Here is a 17,154-nt window from a genome sequence, read left to right on the forward strand (position 1 = left end):
GGAGATTCAAAAGCAGTATCAGTTTTTTTTCTGATCCTCAACATATTTATAATTTAATTGAGAAGACAAACTATACATATATGAAATAGAATAACACAGAGTAATATATAGATGCACAAAAACATTCATAAAAATAAAAGATATAGAAATCATAGAAGAGAAAAAGCAAATAAAGTTTATTGGAAAAGAGAATTATATTCTTGGTGACATTTTTTTTTCTGACTGTTTATTTTGCTTTTAACAAACACATGTAACTTCAAAACTTCTTAGAAAAATGATAAGAAGCTATTTCAGTGGGTTACCAGATTTCAGTCATTATTTGTAGACCAAAGGAGCACTAAGCTTCTGGTCCTTTCAAGAGCTTTAAAATAAACATTTTAGTGCACTTCAAGGCAATGTCTTCCAGGCAGATAAAGCCGTTGATACAGAAAGAATGTCACATTTAACAATAAAAAAACAAGTTGTGCTTATCAATAACATTTTCCCTAAGTACCTCAGGGAATGTTAAGAAGCAAAATTCCTTATCAGTGTTGACAAAACCTACAGCTGGATGAATCATCACATCAGTTTAACTGTCTTAAGACACATTTCATGTATGACTACTGTGGAAATCATTGAAATGAACTTCATTTTATTTATGTGCCACATTTAAATTGTTATATAAAGTATTATGTAAGTGTCATTAATTCAACACATACTTATCAAGAGTTTTCTGTAGGAAAGGCATCATGTCAGGCACTAATTAGGGCAGATGGTGTAAAGTTAATAAAGCATAGTAGATATGCCTTGGAATTATCTATGTTTATCTGAATCTTTGACATTTGTGTGTATGTTTGTGTGTGTGTGTTCATGTGTGTGTAAAGGTGGAAAAACTTAAATACAATTTAAAGTCCAAAAAGATGGTATGATTCTTTGTGAAAAGAGGTACGGAAACAAATATAATTAAATATTATTAGGTACATATATAGATTAATAATAGTTTTTTCTGGGTTTTTTTTCCACTGCTAAATTCTTTCAAAAGGATGGGAAACACATTATTATACTTTGCTTCCTTCATTCTTCAAAATTAATGTTTATTACTGTGTAATTTTTTTTTTAATCTAGAAGTATCTATAAAAGGTTAGATTTTTTTGTTTTGTTTTTGGCTGCGTTGGGTCTTCATTGCTGCATGCGGGCTTTCTCTAGTTGAGGTGAGTGCGGTCTACTCTTCTTTGTGGTGCGGTGCGCGGGCTTCTCATTTTGGTGGCTTCTCTTGTTGCGGAGCACGGGCTTCAGTAGTTGCCGCATGCGGGCTCTAGAGCGCCAGCTCAGTAGTTGTGGCTCATGGGCTTAGTTGCTCCGTGGCATGTGGGAATCTTCCCTGACCAGGGATGGAACCGATGTCCCCTGCATTGACAGGAAGATTCTTAACCACTGTACCACCAGGGAAGTCCAAGTTTAGATAATTGTAACAAATTATTTTAGTAAATGAGGTAAAGAGAAATTAAATGGTAATTAAAACACAGAAAACCATCATCTTTTATTTTTAAATCGCTAAACTCATTAGATCCTACCGTCTCATGAATGCATTTTCTCTTCCTCTTGGGCAGATCAAATATGGGAAAATATTAGGTTGCTTACGTTTTTCATGACACACACAAATAACTTAAAAAATCTTGCCAGTATTTACTAGTAAAACACATAATCATCAATGAAGTAGAAGGACAGAACATGTAGTGATGCTGATAGAAGATATTTGATATAATCTACTAATTATTAGAGTTACTAATTTTTAATAAATTTCCATTAGTGTTTTGTTACCAGTGTTTGCTAAGGTATATGAAAATTGTCCAGTTTAAATATCTTTTAAAAGGCTTCACCTAACTTCTGAAAAGTCATTAGCTGTTTATCATTGTTATGGATGAATATGAATAGCTGTCTTCAAAGGCATTTTAGAGTGGCAGTATGCAACAGCCATGATCACCAATGTTATTAACATAATCACAGACATCCATCGTTATCCTACGTTTTATGAATTATTTAGAGATACGACAGTAGCGATCATTTTAGTTGTCCTCAGCGTCACTCACTACCTGGATTGGATTTCACAGAGGTCGGCTGAGGTCTGGGATATAACTTGTGCTTTTGTAATTAAAACAATGAGAGGAGAGAGACAGAGACAGAGAGAGAGAGAGAGAGGAGAGAGGAGCAGCAGCTAATTGCCAACTCCAACTGCCTTTTCTGGAAGATCTAATTTGGGGATGTCTGCAATCCTATATCACTGTCTCACAGATAATGTTTATTTGCACTTCATGCCTTTGCCCACGTCTGCTCAGTGGATCCCCAGCCTGTGATGCCCTCCTTGTTCCTTTCTGCCTCTCTGCAGGATAAACATTGCTCAAGAACCATCTCTATTCCTACTTTGTCTAATTCTAGCTTTGACTAGTGTAGGCTCTTTAAAATGCAAAAGACTTAATCCCTTTACTACTTCTCTGTCAAAAATATGAGACCTTATAACATACCTATCATTGTTTTCCAGGGCTGTTACTGAAGTCTTCTGGTATAATTTAACCTTCCCAGCATCCTGTCTTCCAATCAGATCAGTGGTTCTCAGCAGAAGGAATACGAATCCATAGAGGACATTGGGAAGTGTTAACAATGATTGAGGGCTCTCCTGGCATTTGGTGGGCAAGAAACTGGAAAGGAATATGTCCTGCAATGGGTCCAGCACAATGGAAAATTCCCCCCTGTACTGTGCAAGTAACTGCAGTCCTGCCACATAATGAGGGTGAAAAATCCATTAATTATTACCTAAGACTAGAATTTCTTCCTTTTACATACAAGAATTGTTTGCAACTAAGTTAATTTTTGCAAGTAAGTAATTCTTTTTTACTTGTAATCTTTTACAAGTAAAAACAGTTTTAACATACATTGAATTCCAGGAATCTAGTTACAATATATTTTGCTTAATTTAGAAACTTGTTAAGAATTATTCTTTATTCTGTCAATCACAGCACTAGCAGAACTGCATCAGTTACCAATAAAACATATCTGTCTTCCTAGGCAACTGTAGGTCAAGCATCTGATGGCCTCTTCGTGTTTTCTGGTAGAATTCTGTGTGAATATTTATATATTAAAAAAACAGTATTTTTTTTTTTTTTTTTTTACAAATTGCTTGTATTTATATTACAAGTGAGGGCATGATATTCCTTTTTAAAAATATGTGTGTAGGTTGTTATTTTATCAACAATTTTCAGTTTGTTTCAGTAGAATGAGGGGACATTAACTTTATTGGTTCAGAAACATAGAGGGACATTGAGTCTGAGAGTTGAGACCTACAGAACCAGATTATACCGTTTTGTGGGAATAGCAGGATGGAAAGGAGGAGTAAAGTAAAGTAAAGTAAAGTAGAAAACTAGGATTTATTGAGTAATTCCTTTGTATCGGGCATAGTGTCTTAGATTCTAATATACACACAACACTGCAGGACCAACCCAGTGATGGCTGCCACCACTAAGTGATGAAAGAGCAAATAGTTCAAAGGCATAAAACATACACTGAATGATAACAACAAAGTCCTTACCATGGCCTGTTGCGTGCACTGGCCTGCTTACTTTGCTACTCACCTGGTATCTCCACCTCCCTTCATGCTGTACCCCCTGCTCTCACCTTCTGAGTTCCAGCCCCATCAACCTCCTCCCAGTTCATCTGTTTTCCTGGACGTTCTTCTTCCTCAGGGCATTTGCAAATGCTGTTCCTTCTGCCTGGAAAGCTCACTGTCTTCCCCAGGCTTTCCTTCTTTTTCCCTGAGGAAACCACTCTCTAGAATTATTCCCATGTTTTTTTAATGCATGTTTGTTAGTTTGTTTTTCTGGCTCAATATTACTTCATGGAAATCCTTCTGTGTCAAAAGGCAAAGCTCTAATTGAGTCTTTTAACTGAGACATGCTACCTTTTGAAAGGATGTTCTATATTATATATGTGGCATTTCTCTATGGATTACAATTTTATATCCGGATTACTCTATTTTTCTATGATTCACAGCGTTGCAATAAACATCCTTGTGCATTTAAGAAAAGAGTCTAATATGAACTCCTCCTTCAGAGTTAAACATTACCCTTCCTTCCACTGGATAGCCTTCCTGGCTTCTCAGACTGGGTCATTTCCAGGTTTATACATTTTCATGTGGTTTTTCTTCCTTAAAACTATAGTAATTATAATTTTAAGTTTATGCAAATACTCAGCTCCTCTAGTTCACAAGGAATAAACATCCATCTCTTTCTGTCCACCTCTGAACCCCTAGTGCATAGCAGGGGCTTAAAAATATATGAAGAATGCATGAGAGAGTGAATGAACTATTATACCCAAGAGCACCTTCTCTTTAACTCTTCCAAGTGGTGCCTGCATACTCACGTTTTTGTCTCTTAGCAACTTCTGTAGCCGACATTTCCTCTTCTTCTGAAAATTGAGTTGATATGGTGTTGAAAAGAGCAAATGTAAGGGATTGTGAGCTTCAAAGACCTGACTTCTATATTGCTCAATATCAGACTTCAAATATCAAAATGTATCTCTTAATCTCTCCTCTAATTATGAGACTGGAATTATTCTTATATAAACACAAACAGACACACTTTTGAACAGTGCCATGTTCTGCCTTCACCACCAACAGTCTTCCAACCAAAAGTATATTTCCCCAGTGGGGATTATTTTAAATACACTAGACTTCATTTAAGCAGATGTTCCCTAAGGTTCCAATTCTGCTTACAAACATAAGCAAAATAAACCCCACCATCATTATGATTATTAGTTGAACAAAAGGAGTTAAGAGAGAATGTTTAACAAAGAAAAAAAATTTATAAAAACCTATAGGATACTACTGCTGTAGAGAGTCAGATTACATTGCTCTTTGTTATTATATAAAGAACATAGCTTTTTATTTTTAATTTTAAAAATCTATTATGAAATTCAGTTGGGACATTAGGGCATCTGGAATGAGAAATGGTGAGAAGAAAATAGAAATCGGATGGAACAGAAATTGAAATCCAATAACATTACCAAAGTTTATAAGCCCAAGTTGTAGAACCAGCTGATTTTCATTCAAATCCTGGATTTGTCATGACCCTTAGCATGGCATCTTATATGCCTGTGTCTCCAAATCCATACCTTTAAATCTGGTATAATTATAATAATACTGACCAACCTCAAAGAGATGTTAGGTAGATTAGAAAGCCTACAATTACCATACAAAAGTCCAATATGACTATGGTTATCATTACTGCAGACATTCCACACCTATTTCAAACAGCAAAGCCGAGACAAGCTCTAAGATGAATTAGGACAGAAACAGAGCCTCATTCTCTGCATGGCAAAATTCCATTCTGATGCTTCACCTTGTATAATCATGTTCTAAAAAGACAAACTGATATTTCAAAATAACCACCCCCCTCATTAGGTTTTCAGCTAGCACAACCTACAGACTAGGGGAAGCCAATCAGAGTTTTTCTTGGAATTCAGAGACAACTTCAGCATCTGTCTGGAGCTATAAAATCAGTCCGCGAGTAGCCATATTTAGTCATGGAGACAGAAAAGCAAAGAGAACTGGTCTGCAAAGAGAATGAGGACACAAAAGCCCACGGCAGAGTAGAGAGGGAAGATGAAACTGAGTCTTAATTGCTTTCCACTTTCTAGGCTCAGATTCTGTTGTGGGCTTGAGTGGAATCCTGTCCTTGGGCTTGGGAGAGATGCATAGATCCTCTTACTGTATCTTCACTCCTACATTTGTAAATACAAGCTGGTTTCTGTTACTCACGGTCTAAAGAATTCTAACTAATCACCTATTTTAGTATCAGGTGGAGGGCTGAGAATAACAGACCCTCAGAGAATGTGGAACTGGCTTTCAGGAGAGGGTCAGGTTGATTTCTCAACCCAGAGAGAGAAATTGATAATCTGTATCATGCCACAGAGAAGTATTTGATTAAGTAATATGCGTTGGCTCTTGAGATTTAGGCTGAGTGCTTACCAAAAATGAAACATTAGTGGAAATAGTAGCAAATAAAGATATATGTGAAAGTGTGCTGTTTGCACTCTGAGATGTTTAGTTTTAGCACAGGATATACTTCAATCCTGCATTCGTCTGTAAGCAGATAAAGAAAATCTGGGTCGATGATTAAAAATATTTGAGATCTAGACAAAACAATTTACCATAAGTCACATGAACTGCAGTTGGTGCATACACCAAGTACTATGGATAAGATTGATCCGATTGTTTCAAAGTACAGAATTGAAATTTGAGGTATATGTATATTAAACCTGGCCACCTGCCTCCCTTTCCATGTCTTTAAAGCAGTCTTCTAACATTTGTTCCCAGAAGTAATAATCTTTACATTTCATTGTAAGGTTCATTTCATCACTACATTGTCAGGAGGAAGACACAGGACCCAGTCACGGTTAAGAAAGGCTCCTTCCTCATTCTACTGTTACCCATCCATGGTCTGTGGCCGAGGTCAATCAGCAGAGGATGGTGAGCACTGGTCACAACTCATAATCACAGGAAGGGAACTTTCATGGTAAAATAGGGTTTGGAAAGTGTCCTGATAGGCAGTGTCTTGTGGAAATGTTTTTTAGCAATCTCAGTTCCCCCAGATAAAGTCAAAAGACAGCCCAGGAAGTTTCAGGGCAGAGGCAGTGTAAAACTCTGAGGAACAGTCACCCATGATAACAAATAGTGTAAGAAGTATTATCCCCGTGGGTCACCCTCACATCCAAGATCAAACAGCACTAGGAAGTAAGGGGTGCCCGAATACCTATGTGTATGTGCATACCCACACCCACAAAGAGGAGCCTTCCTCATACTCCTCCCAGGGGAGGCCTTGAAGAGCACTGCACAAGGAAAAGTTCAAGATTTGTTTCATTAAAGATTCATTCCGTTGTTTCCCCCACCATTTAAAAAAAAAATTTATTGGAGTACAGTTGATTTACAATGTTGTGTTAGTTTCAGGTGTACAGCAAAGTGAATCAGTTATATGTATACATATACCCATTCTTTTTCAGACTCTTTTCCCATATAGGTTATTACAGAATATTGAGGAGAGTTCCCTGTGCTACACAGCAGGTCCTTTTTAGTTATCTATTTTAAGTGTGTTGGCCATGGTTAAGGTTATAATTTCAGGTAGCAGTATATAAGAACAAATTGAAAATGAACTCGAGAAAGAATGAGTTTCACTTACAGAAAACTAACCTACTAAAATGCCCCTCAGATATTTTTGTCCAACAACATCCGCCTCTTGGGAAAACCATATTTTCCCTGTTCCTTTTGGATCTAATGGGTCTGAGAACCTGAGTACCTCCTCACTCTCCTCACAACCACAGTGGTAAGCGAATGACCTAGCCTTCCATGTTTACTATTTAAAAAAAAAGAGAGAGAGAGAGAGAGAGAGCCAGGTTGCTCGAATCATCTACATAGGGCCAACCAGAGGTTGTCTCTAGAATCAAAATCCCAACATTTAAATTTTTTTAATCATAAAATGTCTTGGCCATACTAAAATGTATAAGGAATAATACAACAAGGATCCATGTAACCAATACAGCCCCTACATACCTCACCACAGGCCATTCTATGATCTTGGAAAGTTAATCATTCTCTCCAGTTTTCATTCCCATGTCTGTCCTGATACTTGATTCTTTACTTATGTATGTACCCCTAAATGATATATAGGATTATTTTGTAAAATTTAAAATGATATCCATATATCATAATGCAATTAGAGAAGTTAGAAGCTGTCTTTCTGCTGAGATTGTTAAGCTGAGGTGGGGAAGGATGGCCTCTTCCTTTCCTAACTGTATGGATGAATGATGAAGAAAAAGGAAATTAAGCCAATTTATGAGGGGAAAAAAAAGTTGAAACAGGTGGAAAGTGGAGGGAGAGGACATTTTAGTAAGATGATCGAGTGCTGGATATAGCTAACTACAAAACCATCAATCCGGCTCCTGTTTTAAACAGAATTTGAGTTGGATTTTGTCCCTTGCAACCCAAGGAGTACTCACATATAAATTGGTATCTTAAAAAAGAATACTGCAGGTAACAAAACGTATGATGCAAATAGATTGAACTGTATTTTTCTTTAATAGACCAATTGGCCATGGGTGGGCCCATGACCAAAATAAGATCACTCATGAGTCTTCCACTGGATTATATATTTGGATACTGGAGAAAAAACTGGGATAGCACACCGTGAATCTAATAGTGACCCATCTTCCCCAGACACATGGAGAAAATCCCTCAGTAGTTGGGAATGTTAAGGTTACATACAGAGGGAAACAGTGGAGGTAGAGGTACACATATTGGAAAATTTTTTGAACTCTAAAATCTAGTTGAATCTAATCTAGAGTCAAGAACTTCCAAATTAATGATTTAATAAGTTTCCTTTTTAGTTTTAAGTTAGTTTGAGTTGTTCCTGTCTTAAAAGTCCTGATCTATTCCCTATGGTATAGCTCTGTGTAAAGACTATTACTTCAGGATTACTCCAATTATGGAGTTGTTAAGTGTTTGTTGTTAGGCACTCGTTGGTTGAATCGTGGATAGGATATCTTTGGATATATGGAAAGAAAGACATAGATGAGCTGAGAAGTCAAGAGTAGGACATGGCATGTCTTTTTTGCAGTGTAGACAATTGTAGTGCTGACAATAATCGTCCTTCCTCTGGGAACTTCCCAAGCATCAGGAGGGTGAGAGGGCAGCCATCCTTAAATTGCATCAACTCCTAGATCCTACCAATGTCAGGAAGAGCTTACTGAACAAAGCTGGACCGATCCCACTTTCTCTCTATTTAGAAATGGTTTTGAGAATGAGCTAGTTACTCATGGCATGTGACTGGAACCACAACATGTAAACTCGGTGGCCGTGGCAATGCCATTTCATCTTAAAGATGAGAAGCAGAGAAAGCCATTATGCAGAAATGGAAAAACCGATGCAGATGTGCAGAGATAAACAAGAGAAATGGAAAGAGACTTTTCATGGCTCTCCTGGGCCTAATCCCATTGTCTTCTGAGGCTCAACGTCATTCCAGTCCCCTTATGTCGCTTCTCCATCTCTGCAAATTCAATTAAGCTTTATTGTGTGCTTGCCCAACCATTAGCTGTGTTCTGTTCACTTGCAACTGTATGTTTCAAAACAAAACAGCTGTGCCATTATAACAATAACTTTGATGGCAACGGTAATATAATGTTAACTAACATTAATCAAACATTTTTCATAACTTTATATGACATATTATTTAATCTTCACTATAACCTTATGAGATAGATGTTATTATTTTCCCCAATTTAAATATGATAAAATTAATGTTAGCATATATTGTTACATCTTTAATTGAAAAATATTCAGGCAAGTTATTAGTAAAAATTAAAGAATTAATAAATATTGGGTTCCTCTAAATAAACTGTGATATTATATAAAACTTCCAACAGAAAAGGTGAGGAATTATCCCAGGTAGAGAGTAGTTCTTTTTTTTTTTCAGTTCTTTTTTTGATAGTGGTTATTCACTAGCATGGTATGATAGTTATTAAGAAGTAAATAACGACCATCAGGTGGCATTATGAGTTATCTTGACAGATACTATAATTTAATCCAAAAGTCCCCCAAAACAAACAAACAAAAATGATACCCCACTGATACTGACCCTATTTAAAGTTCTCATAGAAAATCTTGTGATTATGTTCAGAGAGATAACACATAGTGCACTGTGTCTTCAGGATCTGGCTTTGTTTTCCCCTGATATTTTTCTCAGCTGAAGCTCTGGTTTTAAATTTTAAACAAATGCTTACATGACTCAGACTATTTGATGTAACATGAAAGAGCAACTTTGCCCCTAGCTAAACAGAAACTCCGTGGCTGCCTAAATCAAATGTCTGAAAAAAATTAACCATGGGAAATCTTGCCTATGGCATGACCTATCATAATATAATTTAATATAAAGACAGAGTTTCAATCTAATATATCAACGTATCTTCTACCATACTGCGTACACTCTTATGTAGCACTCACTACATATTTTTGAGAAAATCAATGTGAGGTGGATCCAATTTTGAACTGTATCCAGGGATGACTTGTATATGACCCAGAATGATTTCATTTCAAAAACCTGCCACTATCATAATTTCCTGTTGTTAATATTCCACAGATTACTGGAATGCATTTTCACTGCATTACCATTTGTTTTCATGTCTGGCTCCCCTATTAGATGGATTTTCTTAATATCAGAGACTGTGCCATCCTTATTCACCTTCTTTCTTTAGTGCCTAATACATTGTGAGCACTCAGTAAAAATAGGTAAAATATATCCAACATATGATTATCCCAAGGTTCCAGGGCACTCAACAAAAGGAGTACACAAGTAGTCTGGCCATCTGGTATGTCTTCTTGTTGGTGTCATCTACAGACTTCTTAGACACCCAAGATTCCTTGAAGACTCTAACATCTGGTTAGCTCTCTGATTTCTGGTGAGTGCAGAATCCACATAGGTCATCTTTCCAACATACCCTGGTTACTAGTTTTTTATTGTTCCTTTTGTTAATCTCTCCTCCAATAATCTTAGCCTACAACCTACCTCAGGAGCCATGCCCACGGTCATACCCTGGACTTGGCCATTACCAATAATGACACCCTCTCTGTGATGTTCATTTCAAATATCCCTCTCTGACCACCACCTTCATTCTTCTCATTGTTCCCACTAGACCTCTAATATCTAAAACCTTAACTCCATGGATCTTCAATTCCTCAACTCTGACATCTTTTTACTCCTCTTTGCCTCCCTCATTCCTCATTCCTCTTCTACCTGACTTAGATTCAAGGTTCATCACTAGGATCATTCCCTTGTCTATACCCTCGATTCCCATAACCCTCTTTCCCTCCATTGTATTCTCCTAGCCAGGTTCCCAGTTCTGAGTGAATATAACTCTCTATCTCTTCTGCACATACACCCAAGGAGAGACTAGAACTGGAGGAAAACTCACCACCATGCTGCCTGGTCCCAGTTCACATCTATGATCACTAACTTCCAGCAGCCCACCCCACGGCACCTCCCTTGTTCATTTTACTCTCCCACTGTTCCTCATGACTATTTCCCAGCTTCTCCTCTGTCCCCAAACCTCTAATGTCTCCTCTACCCTCCCACTCACAGCTGATGATTTTGTCCCTTATTTTACTGAGAAAACTGAAGAAATCAGAAGAAAATGTCCTGACATTCCAGCCACCAAATATTAAAACCTAAAAATGAAATTTTGCTTCCACCTTTGGGTGAACTATCCTAACTCCTGGGAAAGGCCAATCCCCTCCAAACGTGCACTAGATTCTGTTCCCTGTCACCCACTGGAAGACAGGACGTGGCTTCCTCTCTCCTGCTTCACACACTAATTGTCTCTATTGAATCTTTTCCATGAACATACGAACATGTTATAGTATTTCTCATCTAAAAGAAAATGAAAAAAATATAAAATCTAGTTCCTCAATTATCTGTTCCTCTTTACAACAAAGTTTCTAAAGAAGAATTGTTTGTTTCAGGAATCTCTAATACTTGTGCTCTCATTCTTCTTTGAGTCCATTCCAATGAGGTCTTCCCATCCCCCCACCCACTTGATATGAACAGCTTTTTTAAAAAATATGTGTGTCATTCATATCACCAAATCCAATGGTCAGTTCTTGATTTGAACTTAACAGGATCTATGGGCAACGTATGTCACAGTTGATCACTCTGGTCTTCTTGAAATACAACTCCCTACTCCATGCCCTTTGGCCTCCAAGACACCTCACTGACTGCTCCTTCTGAGTTTTCTTTGCTTATTCACCGTCATCTCTTGGATTATAAACACTGGTGTCCCTTAGCTTGTCCTTTTACCTCTTCTTTATCCATATGTATTCCTTAGGTGATCCCTGATGAGTCTCCAACCCAGTCCTCTCTCTTGATCTGCAGAAACATTCATCAGATGCTCCCACCATATTTTAACTTGGAAGTATAATAACATCTAAAACTAACATATCCAAAGTTAAGTCTTGGTGAGGCTTGGCCTTCAAAAATGAAACAAAACAAAACAATTCTGCACCACCTGCAATCTTCCCCAAATCAGTAAATAGTAATTCTATTCCTTTTTATTTCAGCAAAAAATATGGATGCATGCTTGATTTCTCTTTTTATAACATAATCTGCATTCAACCTACCAACAAATTCTATTAAATTGTCCTTCAAAATGCATCCCAAATCTCACCATTTATTATTATTCCACCCCTGCTTAATCCTGGTCATTTCTTCCTTGGACTATTGCAGAAACCTCTAAACTTGTTAACCTGCTTTCACCTTTGCTCCCACATTTGCTAAGCTTAGATTCTGCTTTATTTAATAGGAGTACACAAGCAGTAGGATGAACAAGATAGAAATTTCCAGGAGGATCCACTGTCATTAGGGACCTGGCATCCTTCTATCTAACTGTCCCACTGCACTAATCTAAGAGGTCTGCTCCAGCTCGGGCATCTGTCTGCATTCTGAGAAGTGAAGGGAGAGAAAAACACAAGGAAGGGGTCTCTTTCATCCTTTAAGGAGTCTCAGTGGGAGTCTTCACATAAAATTTATACTTATTATTAGCCAGAGCTTTGTCACTTGGCCATGCCTAACCATGAGAAGTGGGGAAGTATGGAGATGTTCTCATCAATGTGTTGAGTTAATCATCAGTGTTCTGTTACCAGAGAATAAGAAGAAAGTAAATACTGGGAAGGATCCAGCAGTTTCTGCCACACTTTCCCATTGTGTATTCTTCAGCACCTGCAGTTATTTTCAACAAGAAGAACCATCCAGGCCCCTAGTTGCTGTGTGACTAGAAAGAGACTCTTATCTTAGTTCTTGGAAGAGCATCTTAGCTGTTTTCTTTACCTTTGCCCCATAATGTCTATTCTTACAGAGCAGCCAGAGTGAAATTTTAAAAATATATCTAACATTATCATTCTTCATTATAAAACTGTCCAATGGCATATCATCCCACTCATCCAACATCCTTACAATAGCCTACAAAGTCCTGTACAAATTTTCCTCTGGCTACATCTCTGATTTCATTGACTTTGAATTTCCCTCATGCTCACTGTTCTGCACATGTGGTCCTTGCTGCTGTTACTTATGTATTTCACACATAGTCCTGCTGCAGGGTCTTTTCACTCACTATTCCTTCTGGCTCCAAGATATCCTTTCCTCAGCTTTCTTATGGTTTATCAGACATGACCTTCCCCAACTGCTCTACACAAGAGAAACTCCCCCAGTCATTGTATAGCCCCTTTTACCCTTTTAATTTTTATTCATCTACTGAAACCACCTGCCTTGGCCAGGCACGATGATAACCACTTTCATGAGTTGTCTCACAACAGGAGGTCCTGATAAGGAACATGGTGCTGGCATGGAAAACTAACCAGGAGAATTCAGGAGGGGCTGAAAGGAAGGAGGAGATGCCAGCCTGTAATATGTTCTACCAGCCTACCAGAATCCTTTCGCTGGAATCCATCTTGGCTGAGAGATACATGCACCACCAGGAAGGACCCTGCTTCAGACCAAATATGAGCCAAGCAAGATGATTGGCCAGAGACAACCCAGAAACTAACTCCATTATCATAAAACTTGAGACTGTGAGCCACGTGGCAGAGCAGTTCTCCTGGTTTCCCTTACCCTGCCGTTCTCCACCTGGGTGCCCCTTCCCAATAAAGTCTTTTGCTTTGTCAGCAGGTGTGACTTCTCAGACAACTCATTTCCAAGTGTTAGACAAGATCCCAGTCTTGGACCTTGGAAGGTGTCCCCCTTCCTGCAACACTTACTCTATACATTTTTGTTTGTTTGTTTTTATGATTTTTGTGGTCTCTTCCTATCACCATGTAGTCTTTTCAAGGGTGGAGATTTCATCATATTTGTTCACAACTGTATCTAAAAGCATCAAGAATAGCATTTGGCACACAGAAGGCATTCAATATATAATAAGGAGTAAATTATATTTATTAATACGAGTTGGGAAAAAGTTAATATCTAGAGTAGAAAATAACTTTTTGAGTTCATTAACTTTAGCTTTCTGTATCCCTTTATATGAATATTCATTTAATAATGGTTTTATAAGGGAGCAGTTTTGCCACCCCAAAATATGTCTCTTTGGCATGAGAATTAATTTAGGCTGTTTTTAAAAACAAGACTCAGGAAGTTCTTCTCATTACCTCACCCTTAACTGCCTAAAAGGATTTAGACAAAGGACCTGTTCCTAGGACAGAGCTATTACCAGAGATATCTGGAAAGAATATGGGCTGGGTTTGGTGGGGGAACTTGGCAAAGCCTAGAAATCAGAGTTCACTTTGCACCCTGTGAGCCCTGCCTAGCCCAGCAAACGTTTGCCTTTCCATCTCCATGTGAATTGCCTTCCTCCCCTTTGAAATCCCAACAATTTGCCACAACATCCTCGTTTGTCTTTAGCTGAAGGTGGTATTTTAAGGTAAAGGTTTTAGTTCATTTTGGAGAGTAACTCAGTTTTCCTGAGTCATATATATATATATATATGTTATTAAACTTTTATTTGATTTTCTGTAGCTAATCTGTCTCATGGCAATTTAATTCTTAGACCAGCCAGGAGAACTTAGAAGGGGAGAGGAAAATGTCTTTCTCCCTGACAGCTTCATAGGGAACATTAGAAGTGCTGCTACATAAATGCTCTTGATCATTCTGATCCCCTGGTGTGAAACATGACAATTAAATACATCCCATATAAAATGTTCATGAAATTTAAATAGACTTTCCTTACCAAGGAGTTTTGCTCAAGGAAGAATCAAAGTTAATGAGGCATCTTAGAATTACACTTAAATAGTTACAAGACTCATTGAAGCCAAATTTTTCACAGTGAGTGAAGAGTTCTAGAGATTTTCATGTGTATGAATAAAGTGATTAGCTATTTCAACCTCTGATGATGAGGGTGTTGAAAGAGATCCTCTGATAATTTTCTATTGTTAGTATCCAAAATATTCCAAGGTTTCTCCTTAGAAATAGATGTTTGGTTAAAATTTTTCCCTATATTTTTTCGAGTCTCCATTCTGTAAGTTACTATTGTACTGAACTAACCTGACAATCTAATTCAATAACTTCATTTATACTTTAATGCCTTAGCCTGGTTGGTCTTAAAGAAATTAGTTTTTTTAAGCTGAATTCAAATTTAAGAACAATTTTTCCTTTTGTCTTAGTTGTATGTGGATTGTGTTGCTCTACTTCCTACAGATTTTGGATAGTTAATGAAAATATATGAAATTTATTCATTGAGTACTTACTATTGAATCTTTATACCAGTTTAATGAAGTAGACATAATTAGCCTATTTTGAAGATGGATAACCTAAGATTCATACTATCTTTTCATATACTTAAGATCTATTTGCATTTTCTTATTCTGATAATTTTTAATTATACATTTTGTCCACTTTTCATTGGTTGATGACTATTTTCTTAACTATTTGAAGGAGCATTTTTCTAAACTAGGGAAATTAAATCTTTGTCTGAAAGTTACAATTACGTTCTAGTTTGTCTTTATACTGATTTTTCTTAAGGGGATTTCAGCCATGCAGAAACTTTAAAAATTTTCACTTCTGAGTAGTCAGATTTGTCAATATATTATTTCATGGCTTCTCTTTCTGTTTTGTTGTGTTTTTGTATCATATTTGGAAAAAGCCTTCCTCATTCTGAGATTAAAAAATAATTGTCCCCACATCAACTAAAATGACTATTAAAAAAAAAAAAAAACAGAAAATAACAACTGTTAGGATGTGAAGAAACTGAAACTACAGTGCATAGCTGATGAGAATACAAAATGATGCAGCTGCTATAGAAAACAGTATGGCAGTTCCTCAAAAAATTAAACAGAGAATTACCATAAGATCCAGCAATCTCAATTCTAGGTGTATACACAAAGGAACTGAAAGCAGGGATTTGAACAAAATTCAAGTAGTATTAGTCACAAGAGTCAAAAAGTGGAGAAAACTCAAATGTCTTTCAACAGAAGAATGAGTAAACAAAATGTGGAATATACATACAATGGAATATTATTCAGCATAAAAATTGAGTGAAATTCTGATACATGTTACAACATGGATGAAACTTGAAAACATTGTGCTAAGTTAAATAAGCCAAGCACAAAAGGACAAATATTATATGATTCTACTTGTTTGTGGTACCTAGATTAGCCAAATTCATAGAGACAGAAAGTAGAATAGTGGTTACCAGTGTCTGCGGATGGGAGGAATAGGGAGTTATTGTTTAGTGGATACAGACTTTCAGTTTGGGATGATAAAAAAAAATCTGGACACGGATAGTGACGTTGACTTCACAATAATGTGAATGCACTTAATTCCACTAAATTGTACACTTAAAAATGGTTAAAATGGTAAATTTTTTGTTATGTATATTGTACCATAATTTAAAAAAAAAAATATTCCATTATGTCATTTAATACTTTTGTAGTTTCACTTCATGTTGGACGCCGGTTGCAAGAACCAGGTCAATTTTAAATAAGAAAAGTTTATAGGAAGCCATTTACTTATTCAGTTTTATACTAGTTTGTTTATTATTAAAATGGAATTTATTTTTTAAATGCTCATAAAAACCACATTATGGAGACTTTCCTGAAATGTATACTTAAATAGAAGATAAAGTAAAACTTGCTTTTATTAGTTCTACTTCAAGAAAGGAAAAGGAGGGGCTATTTTGCAGGCTCATTTTTTTGCTAGGTATTATCAAAAATTAAAATTGGATAATCATACTAAAAGATAAGTCAGGGTCAGATTTTTATCTTCATAAGTTCTCCCCCTTTAGAAAATGTCAATTTAGTAACATCTCTGGTGTTATGGTTTTATTAGCGGTACATTAACATCTAGTTAAAATGAATTTTTTTCAAAACTCATATGAGAATTTAAGGGTGACCTTTAATGCTTATTTTTTTTCAAATAAATAAACTGTATTTCTTCAAAGACTACAACTTCCACTATAATGATGATTGTTTTCCCCCAGGAATTTCAACCAATATTTTTATATAAAATCCAAGGGTTCCATCTTATTTTAACTTAACACTCAGGGAGTGATACTAAAATTTTAGAAGTTACTCTAAATACACACCTACTAACAGTACTA

Source organism: Balaenoptera acutorostrata, chromosome 10 (assembly GCF_949987535.1).
Source record: "Balaenoptera acutorostrata chromosome 10, mBalAcu1.1, whole genome shotgun sequence".
NCBI lineage: Eukaryota > Metazoa > Chordata > Mammalia > Artiodactyla > Balaenopteridae > Balaenoptera > Balaenoptera acutorostrata.